At 42.2% G+C, this 11,558-nt stretch overlaps 1 protein-coding gene across 2 annotated transcripts in view; it reads right to left on the minus strand.

Annotated features, from left to right (window-relative positions):
- Nucleotides 1-11,208, minus strand: part of PEAR1 (platelet endothelial aggregation receptor 1) — a 91,339-nt gene extending 80,131 nt beyond the window's left edge. For both annotated transcript variants that reach the window (XM_075192657.1, XM_075192656.1), the window contains exon 1: nucleotides 10,770-11,208. The gene's annotated coding sequence lies outside the window, so the exon portion shown is untranslated. The remainder of the gene's footprint in view (nucleotides 1-10,769) is intronic.
- Between the last annotated feature and the right edge of the window lie 350 nt (nucleotides 11,209-11,558).

The raw sequence follows: 11,558 nt of genomic DNA on the forward strand, positions 1-11,558 counted from the left end.
CACTGTTCGGGCGGGCTCGGATTAGCGGAATCCGAGCCCGCTCATCTCTAGTTTGGACAAGATTCTAAGTATGGATTAGGTTTAGCAGGTTACATCGGTCTAATCACCACCACTGGAGTCTTTTACACAACAACTATCTAGTTTTAAAGAAAATATAGGCTGGTTACAGGGATAGAACAGGGCAGCACCTGACACAATAGCAAAATTTGTTGAGGGGGGGGGGGCGGTGATGCTATTCTACCCTACCGGGCCCCAGTTCTGTTCTCAGAAGAGAAGTGTGAGGGCCACTTCTGAGCATTCCTGGCTTTGGTGCTCTCATCTCCTGCACCACCTCTAAGTCCACTTACCCACCTCTCCAGGGCCTCTAATCCTGGTCACAGTGTCACTGCACTGCTCATACGCTAATGATTGAATGAGGAAGAGCGCAGTGACACACACTGACAATTCTTCTGCAGTGTTACGAGAGGACAATACATTAGTCAATGAATGAGGAAGAGCGCAGCGACACACACTGACAATTCTTCTGCAGTGTTACGAGAGGACAATACATTAGTGAATGAATGAGGAAGAGCGCAGCGACACACACTGACAATTCTTCTGCAGTGTTACGAGAGGACAATACATTAGTGAATGAATGAGGAAGAGCGCAGTGACACACACTGACAAATCTTCTGCAGTGTTACGAGAGGACAATACATTAGTGAGTGAATGAGGAAGAGCGCAGTGATACACACTGACAAATCTTCTGCAGTGTTACGAGAGGACAATACATTAGTGAATGAATGAGGAAGAGCGCAGTGACACACCCTGACAATTCTTCTGCAGTGTTACGAGAGGACAATACATTAGTGAATGAATGAGGAAGAGCGCAGTGACACACACTGACAAATCTTCTGCAGTGTTACGAGAGGACAATCTTGAATGACAGCGGGAGTAGAGCGTGTTGAGGGGATGGGGGTTTCTTCTTCTGCTTCCCCGGCTGTTGTTAGTCACCAATGTGCTTCTCATACAGTGACGACATGAGGAAGAGTACAGTGCTTGTCACTGTGCTTCTACCTCATGAAGTAACTGTATGAGGAGCTCCGGGAGGTGTTTAGGCCCTGGAGAAGGAATGGCGGTAGGTCATTCGGAGTGGGTGCTGGTGCCCCTGGTGCCACAGGCGGCCTTTGACAGGAATGCCCTCGGGTGCTCTGTGAAACCACACAAGAGATGAGAAACATGAGCCATGCAATTCGGGATATTTATTACTAACTCATCTCTCTATAACGAATGTTCCACAAAAGGTTTGAATTCTCGGTAAGATACATGAAGTAAACGAGTGTTGTTTATATAGCAATCAGAATTCCCTCTATGTCCCTTGCTTCAAATACTTTATGGAATGTAGTGTGAATACCCAGACTGGTAATGGAAACTTTCTGAATATTTATAGATCGTTATGGGGAGAAGATGCAGAGAAGATTTGGTGTAGGCATCAGGAATGACCAGATGCATAGAATAACGTCATCCTATACAGTAGGTGAAAATATTTATTATTTTAAAAGAAGTCTATAATCAGAGCATTGCCTATGTATCATGTAACGCTTAGTGTATGCCTGATCTCACAGTGCAATGCTATAAGTGCCAGATTTAAACTCCATTACAGCCTCTAAACTTCAGGCATCCTCTATGGATCCATTAGCGAGTTAATAGGTGGTGATAGAGTTCAGAGTTCGCGTCAATTGCAACTTACTGGCAAAGCAACATAATTCTCGCCTAGGCCGTCTTGTGACAATGAGACGCCGGACTCACTTCTGCAATCAACCACCAAACCACTGGCATACTTCAACTGGTGAATTTGCATCCATGAATGATCGCAGAGGTAGAACCGAAGTGTAATGGACCAAATGTTCCACATGATATATGTGGAGTGTACATAGAGGTCCCAGCAATATAAGGGCCTTTTAGCTTTGTAAATGCAGAAATACACTTGTACCTCCAGACAGCACATCAAGTGGGGAAAGTACAGTGCACAGCACTGCTGGGATTTCGGCCTACTGGGTCACTCTTCAGAACATGCAACTGGGTAATGGGGTCTCTTTGCAAAGTGCCTGGCGATGGGGTATGTGCCACGTGGATTCTTGGATGTCTGTGAAAATTGTCGGGCAAAGGAGTTTGTTCATCTTGGCTGGTGACAGGGAGTGTGCTGTGGGCTATGAGAGATTGGGCACTCAAGAGAGTAAGAATGAGGGCACGCTGTTGGTATATTCATATGCAGCGGTACTGAAGAGAATAGAGCAGGAGACTCCAAAATTGCAGCCATGCCTGAAGACCTATGTGGTCTTCTCCTGATCCCAATCCCTGTTCTGTCCGTCTAGTTATGAATCTGTTGTATATATCAGACCCATGCCTCTGTTTTTCCATAATGGTCAGGTTCTAGCTGGAAATATACAGTTGTTATGCATCTATATTGGAAAGCACAGAGCCAAACACATTTGTCTTGGGGCTCTGTCCAGCCAATTTGTACCCCTACTCTCCGCTCTCAGGATCGACTAATAAAACGCTGTGCAAAACTATAAAAATCCAACTTCCAATCACTTTACAGCAAATTACTTTCAAAGATCGAACACTCTTCTCAGGGCAGTTGTGTGTTTAAGGATTTTACACTAGTCCCAGTGCTCCTAGACAAGCGCTTCTGCCCGAAATTGCAAATGGAAGGGGCAAGATGTTTCCCATTAAAAGTATACAGTATGGGTGAGACCCGTTGCCCATCAATTCGGCGCTGGTGCAAAAATCCTTCTGCAGAGAGAAAATAATCCTGCGTCTCCCCACAAGGAAAGGAACTCCCCCAAATATGCGTCCTGCCACCCTTATATCTGGTTCTAGTGTCACGCCGCATGATGTTTTTGCACTAACACTAAGTGCAATAGTGTTCCTACTCTGTACTAGTAACTGTTTTTCTTAACAACAAGATAAAGAAAACAGCGCTATAAAGAGTAAATAAAAGATCAGTCTTTAAATGCTCAATGCTACAATAATGTATAGGAACTGGATCATTATTAGTTATTGAAAATAGGCACACAGACATCTAATTAAAAATAAAACAACATATAGCACATTTTCAAAGACATATACTGTAAATGTAACGAAACATCCTGACCTATGGTTTAAATACTGTATAATATTAATATAATGTGTTGTATCATACGATGGTTGAAACCTATATCCTATACAAACAGACACAGATATGTTTATTTTTTATTTTCTTTTTAAAAAGGCTTAAAGCTGTGTCACTTCTCCCACTGGTAATCTGGAGATCGTATTTTATCATATCTGAAATTGGCAGCCGACGTCTTGAACATGTTGTCACTTCGGATTTCCACACGTTTACGCCGTGACGCAACAGGACGTGAAAGTCTGCAGTGAGTGGACTTTGTATCTATAATTAGTAGAGGACGTTATGTGGTGACCAATCCAGGGATTTTATCTGATTGCCTTTTTTTATGGTCAAGAGTAATATTTCCGCTAGTCGGGATCTGTCGCAAAGAGCTTTGTGTCTTGCCTGGATTAAAGCATCTGGAAATTATTAAACTGAATTGTCTATGTCTTTTGTCAACCTTGCTACGCAGGATCTTTCATGTTAGGTGTTGTGCAAACACTTTGTTAAAGTGTATTAATGCCGGTTTGAGCCTCATAGGAGGTGGATCTGTCTGCGCTAACAGGGCCTGATTAATCAAGGCACATATTCTGAGCGTAACCCGCGGTCAGTAAGTATTATATGTACATGTTTAGGCTTTGTGTCCGCCAGAATGCATCAATTCACAGATCTCAAAATACCTGTGCTGTTGAACTCGGGGGTAGGTCTGCTGTGCTCAGGGGCGGATCCAGAAGTTAATTGTACTGGGGGCGATTTAGGGGGGGGCGATTTAGGCCCGCCCCCTTTTTGACACCTAAGGCTGCTGACGGCTGCACACTATGTGCAGATCCGTTCAGCAGAGAGAGTTAAGGAGAGAGTCCTGCCCGGCTGCTCTGATTGTGTCAATCAGAGCAGTTGGGCAGGACTCTCTCCCTAACTCTCTCTGCTGAACGGATCTGCACATAGTGTGCAGCCGCCGGCAGCAAGCCCCTGCTAGGGGGGGGCGATCGCCCCGATCGCCCCCCCCCCTGGATCCGCCACTGGCTGTGCTCTACTATACCGAATGCAGCGGGATGCGTCCAATACCTATGTGGATTATAAATTGGCAAAGGAACACACCAAAAAATAAAAAAATCTTGCTGCGTTATTGTCATCTGATAATAATAATAAAGGCAGTGATGTTAAAACAGTATTTAAAAAAAAGCGTTTTTAAATTTATAATGATGTTAATGTCTATTGAGCATAAAATATAGTTTTTACAGTTGAACGTGATTGCAAACACATGTTATAGCATGCATACCAGACTGTCATCACTACTGATCAGGACTTAGACTAGCCCTGTAGCTGGAGCAAGAGATATGGCAGACAAACTAGTAACTGCAATGCTCAGAGTCTTTTGTGCTTGCTGTGTTCACGGACGTTTCCGATTTTGCGGACGATACGCTGAATACCGGCAGATATCGCCTTGATGAATTAGTCCCACAGACTTTCTAACAAGCTTTCACTTTGCATCAATTTCGCTGAGCGTTCAGAAGCGCTACAACAGACTCCTATGGGAATTCTCATTCAAGCTTACACTACGCTACAGGGAAGCTATGAAATGCGTTAAGCAAAGTGTTTCCAACGCTCTGTGAGGACAAAGCTCAAGGTTCGGACTACGCTATTAAATAGAGCTGTTTAGCCCAAAATGATTTAATAAAATACCTTTATTTTAATTTTGCTTGGTCGTTTTTGTTCTTTCTTCATTTTGTGCTAATATTATACTTGTTTGGGCCGAGGTTTAACGTGCCTGATATCAGCATCTTACTCTGCATATAAGAGGCAGTTAATAAATGTCACATCTGACTTCCTCTTCTGCTGTGAGCTGATACCGTGTACTGTGACCGGGGACAGCGACAGAAGAAGTAAGGTCTGGTGTCCTTATAGGACGTCACCAAAACCTCTCACACTTCATTGTTAGACTCCTGTGTAATCGTTGGTGACTCAAAGTCACACTTTTGCCCTCGATAAAATAGATCACAAACTGTATTCTCAGAGATCACTGTCACCATGTCAGAAGGGGTTATGGGAAAACATTTAAAGCTGCCCTTCACATGTAAAGTGCTTATGGGAAACTGGGTTCATGTTTTTCCAGAGTAAATTTAATTTGATGAGAACATTAAGCGCTGGAGGAAGATGCCAGCAGACTATCTGAAAACCTAATGTAGCTTTATTATGAACTACTAGACGTTGCATGTCACTGTTGACATGGCTATTAAAGTGAATAATATGTTGCTTACAGACTGGTGGAAATTTGGAAAGCACACCCGACTAGCACTGGAAAATACCTTGGTTTTTGCCTGGGTGCTCCTGTACCCACCTAGAGCCTGATTCCCGCTCGGAAACAATTTGCACACAAGCTACGTTTTAAAAAATAGCGCAAAACTTGAGCGGAGTACCGACTGTATTCAAATCCAAGCGGATCTCAAGATGCGTTTCCATTTGAATCTGGGTGTAAGTGCGAACTGCCGAAACTTTACTTGCCGTGTGTTAACAATCGAACAGACTACAGTGTACGCACATGTCTGCGTTTTAGAACATTCTAAAGAAGGAGAAGTGAAGGTGTTTCCCATAGCAACCAATCAGATTCTAGCTACCATTTTCTAGACTGTACTAGGTAAATGATAGCTAGGATCTGATTGGTTGCTATGGGCGACACCTCCACTTGTCCTTTTTAGAAAGTTTGTGATACATCTACTCCTTGGTATCTCAGAGCCTGATTCATCATATATTAGGATGATCTTAATGTCTATTGAACAATACATTATTAGAGTTGCTCCTGATTGCAAACATATGTTATAGCATGCATACAAGGCTGTCATCACTACTGATCAGGACTTAGACTAGCCCTGTAGCTGGGGCAAGAGATACGGCATTCGATATACAGAATAAAAGGGATTGTGCTGTACCTTTGGCAAATATGTAAAAAGAGGGAAAATGTCCAGAGATATAAAATTCCACAGACAACTCCTGACAACCTGGGAATAGGGATAATTGGTATTTACATTGTTGTCCTGGACTTTGTATGTGATTATACCCTCAATAGTAACTGTGATCCCCAAATACGTCCCTTTCACCAACAACACCCCCTCTGTTATCTTTACAAGGAATAACTAAATTGTTGAGAAAGATCAAAAAGAGGATAAAGAGAATATTAAGAAAGTAAATGAGATGAAAGGGGTAGGACCCCCCCCCCCCAAAAAAAAAAAAACCCCAACACATTAGGGGTAGGACCCCTCCCCCCAAAAAAAACACATTAGGGGTAGGACCCCCCCAAAACACATTGCGACATTTACTGTGATAGAACTTATGTAGCTTACAGAAAAATATGACCCGGGTGAGAAATTCCTACCCCTTTAACATCATTACCGATCTGAAACCGGAACATCGCTGCCACGGGCATGTGTCTAGTTTGACTATATCATCATCACCATTTATTTATATAGCGCCACTGATTCCGCAGCGCTGTACAGAGAACTCATTCACATCAGTCCCTGCCCCATTGGAGCTTACAGTCTAATTCCCTAACATATACACACACAGACAAGGGTCAATTTTGATAGCAGCCAATTAACCTACCAGTATGTTTTTTTGGATTATGGGAGGAAATCGGAGCACCCGGAGGAAACCCACCCAAACACGGGGAGAACATACAAACTCCACACAGATAAGACCATGGTCGGGAATTGAACTCATGACAACAGCGCTGTGAGGCAGAAGTGCTAACCACTGAGCCACCGTGCTGCCCACTATATGGTAAATAGATCCTTGCAAAACCATGACGGAAAATAAATGAATCTCTACAATATATTGTGCAGCACTCATCTTAATAACGGTGCTCTACGTGCACTTCTAGGTCACTCTGTCCCTTCTCCTATCGCTCAGTGTAAGTGAGTGCAGCTGTCATCGCCCAGGTCCACGTCTAATGTAGACGGGTTTGTCGCACCACACGCTGCTCAGGAAGTGCGCAGTTTTGTTTATGGTCACAGTGCCCAGCCAGAGAAATCCAACCAGTAACTCCTCCACACTTGTTCAGCTGCTGTTCATCCTACAAAGCTGTCTTGGCTGTTGCAATTAATGTGACATTGTGCAGATGTAATATATATTGCAATCGATATTATAAAGAAACTCCATGCAAATTATATACTATAGGGCCTAATTATTACAGCATGAAATGCCATTTTGCAGGCAAAAATTGGGCGTTTTCACTGGTGAAAGGGCTTCTCAATATACTAATGGGTTTACCATTGGCGCCAACTAATGTTCTCCCATTGTTTTGCAAATAATTATTAATATCGCAGCTTTGAAAGGAACCGTAGTGCCAGACAGTGGCGAAAACAGAGCATACATAAAACAAGGACGTACAATGTTAACAAAATACTGTGAATGCAGACATGAAAACAAAGGGTATGGAGGACCCTGCTCATTGGAGAGCTTACACTCTAAATGGAAGAGGGCACAGCTGAAACAAGAGGAGCGAGTGTGGCTCAGAGTGGAGATTGGGGCAGTTATGAGGGGGCTTTAGTGTGGGTTACATATGTGGTATCAGGGGAAGTTCCCAAGAGATGGGTTTTCAGAGAGCGTCTAAAGATTTAAGGCTGTGGGTGAGTCTGATCAGTTGCGTTAGGGAATTCCATAAGTGGATATTGGCACGGGAGTGAGAGGTGGATACCAGAGATGAGGCAAGACGTTGTTCATAGGTAGATTTAAGTGGGCAGGAGGCTAAGTGACGGGTTTCCAAAGAACGTCTAAAGATTTGAAGGCTGTGGGTGAGTCTGATCAGTTGCGTTAGGGAATTCCATAAGTGGATATTGGCACGGGAGTGAGAGGTGGATACCAAAGATGAGGCAAGACGTTGTTCATAGGTAGATTTAAGTGGGCAGGAGGCTAAGTGACGGTTTTCCAAAGAACGTCTAAAGATTTGAAGGCTGTGGGTCGTGGTAGGGAATTCCATAAGTGGGGAGCAGCACGGGAGAAGTCTTGTAGGTGGAAGTGAGAAGTGGTTACCAGAGATGAGACAAGGCGCAGGTCAGAGGTAGATCTAAGAGGGCAGGAGGGAGAGTATTTTGATATGAGATTTGAGATGTATGAAGAGGTAGTATTGTTGGGGGCTTTGTAGGTAAGGGTGAGTCATTTGATTCTGGAGGAAACTGGTAGCCAGTGTAGGGATTTGCAATGTGGTGTAACAGATGTGGAACTGTGACAAAAGAAGATGGATTGAAGTGTTGATATATGGGTGTCGGGAATGCCAGATAGGAGGAGATCAAGTAGTCAAGACGGGAGATGATGAGAGAATGGATAAGAGTTTTGGTAGCATCTTGGGTAAGAAAAGTGTGTATTCTGGCAATGTTTCTAAGGTGTAGGGGACAGCACTGGAAGAGAAACTGGATGTGAGGAATAAACCAGAAGGTGGTGTCAAGTGTGACACCAAGGCAGCGGGCTTGGGAGACTGAGGAAATTGTGGTCTTATATACAGTGAGGGAGATTTGAGGGAAACTGGTGATTCTGGCAGGAGGGGAGATAATAAGCTCAGTTTTGGACATGTTTAGACAGTTGGTTACACAAGATAGTACGGAAGAGGAGAGGTGAGTGGAGGGCAAGTAGATGTTGGTGCCATCAGCGTAGAGGTGGTATCGGAGGCCAAAAGAGCGAATTAGTTCCCCAGGAGAAGAGTTGTACAGTGAGATAAGTAATGGGCCAAGAACAGGGCCTCGTGGGACCCCAACAGATAGTGGGAGTGAAGGGGAGGAAGAGGGTGGTCAACAGTGTTGAAAGCACTAATGATAATGATACATAGGCCCCTTTATATCGGATAATATACATCCCCTAATGTGAAATATAAGCATATAGGGCCCTTTATAAGGCACCAAACTTCAAGGTGAATTTAATAGTCTAATATTTCAAAGAGGTGTATTATTATACTATAAGGGTATTACTTTTTAACACATAAATTAAACATTTTAGAATGTTTTTCCCACTCTGTTATATTATATATAATAATGTTCTATTTATTTAATGATGTGCTATTATATCTTTCTTTCTTTTTTTTTTAATTGAGGGAAAAGAAAGCTGCCCCACAGTTGTGTTTGTGCCATGGGGATGAATACAAGGGTGGTGATGACACTATTTAGGCCCCTCTCCTGGGTGTGTTGTGGGGGGAATAATCTCTGGCTGCAGTAATTAGGAAGAAGGAGCGAAGAATGAAGTGGAGAAGTGGTAGGAAACACAATGGGGGGGGGGCATTTATGAATCAATTCATAGTAATGGTGCAATGCATATAAAGCAGGGTGATTAGCATATTCTTGTTTCCTGCACTTTGATTCGAGAGGAGCAGGGATTGGCCTTAAAAGGGGGCGGAGCTTAATGGCATCTTATTAAATATCACAGAACTGCAAAACGTTTGATAGGAAAAGCCTTGCAAAATATAAACAAATCTCACAAAATAAAGAGGTCCAATTATCAAAATCCAACGATAAAGCTGAACTAATATATATATATACACACATACATATATATATATATATATATATATATATATATATATATATATATATATATAAAATGATCTAGGTATATTCACTTAATGGATCTGCAGCATGCTCGGGTCTATAGACAGCACTATCAGCTAATTATTAATAGTAATAAGCAATCAGTTCTCAATAAGCAGTGATTTTTAGTTGCTTTAATCTCTGTATTGTTGTAACGTATTGTTTCCTATGTGACCTGTGATTTTTTAATACCTCTTTTGCCTGATCATCCCCAGCAACCTGGCGATGCCGCAATTTAATTACCTTGCATGAAATTCAGGCAAATAATCTCTTCCATAGGGTTTAATGTGTTGAGGGATTCATTACTCATTTAGGAGATTTCGTGCGATTCTGAGCAGTAAAGATTGAAACACAGAACACAAGGGGGTATATTTACTAAACTGCGGGTTTGAAAAAGTGGAGATGTTGCCTATAGCAACCAATCAGATTCTAGCTATCATTTATTTAGTGCATTCTACAAAATGACAGCTAGAATCTGATTGGTTGCTATAGGCAACATCTCCACTTTTTCAAACCGGCAGTTTAATAAATCTAGCCCAAGATGTATTAATTGTTTACTGTGGGCGATTAATCTCATGAGTTACGTTGCATTGTATGTTTCTTTGCCATTAAATCTCATCAGATTCATTGGTTAAAAAACAGAGACCGAGGTACCTACAGACAATGCTATCAACTTATTGGTGATTGGTCGGAGCACAGAGGAAAGTCACAAGACAATGGCAGCTTGTTTTCCAACACAAACATGTATAGACATTTCTGTACCTTTCCCTATAGATTATGCCTATTCTTGCTTCATTTGTTTTCAATAAATCCGCTGGGAATCTATTCCAAGCCTCTACCACACCTTTCTTCTTCTGAATTATAATTCTTTTCTTAACGGTTATCGTCTCATGTATCTAGCACTTCAGATATTAATTAAACACTTTAAGTTTTTGTTTTCTATATAACTCATAGATAGCTGTTCACCTGTATCAGGTATTACCCAGAATCCTTTGCTTGAAGTTAAGAAACAGTCATCCTGTCTCACGATACCTTCATCAAAGCAGGTTGTAAGATTGATCAGCACTCACGTTTCTGCAGGCTGTCTTCTTGGTTGAGCACGTTGGGTTTAGGGACCATGAACCTTGCCAGGGGAGACAGATTCCTGCACTCTGCAAGGTGAATTTCCCTCAGTAAGGCTGAAGATGGAAAAGATTGTGAGCTCCCTTGATAAAATCCTGGGGCAGTGATACAGGACACAAGTTTAGACTCCAGTTGAGAAATGACTAGGGGAGAGAGAGAGGCTGTTCGCTATCTGGGGCTGGGAGGAGGGGTGCAGGAAAAGTGTTGGAACTGAGAATTTACAGGAAGTTTTGACAAGGAAACTCTACAAAGGATGCAATTTGGCAAAACGTACATGTGTTTTAAACAGTGATTGTGGACACACTAATGGGACGGGAGGAGTTTGGGGTGAGAACTTGGGGTGGGCGAGTTTAACCGTGTAGATTCCCACAGGCTTTATTAAATACAGAATGAATTCAAATGTTTTCCCTCTAGCTATATAAATATATATATATATATATATATATATATATATATATATATATATATATATACTGTGGGAAGTAAATGTACAATAATTAAATAATTGCAAAAAAGGGAGAGGGAGCTGGTTTTGTAACTTCAAGATTGCTAACTGTGCATTATATACAGGCATTTATGAAAACGCCAAGTAGCTGTGTAGAAAAGGTGGTGTTACTGATAGCAACCAATCAAATCCTCACTGTCACTTTTCTTCTACAGGTTACAACATGAGAGGAAAGATGTGATTGGTTGCTATGGGCAATACCAGCTTTTCTTGCAGTTACCCTGTCGACGTA

This window comes from Mixophyes fleayi, chromosome 12 (genome assembly GCF_038048845.1).
Source record: "Mixophyes fleayi isolate aMixFle1 chromosome 12, aMixFle1.hap1, whole genome shotgun sequence".
Taxonomy (NCBI): domain Eukaryota; kingdom Metazoa; phylum Chordata; class Amphibia; order Anura; family Limnodynastidae; genus Mixophyes; species Mixophyes fleayi.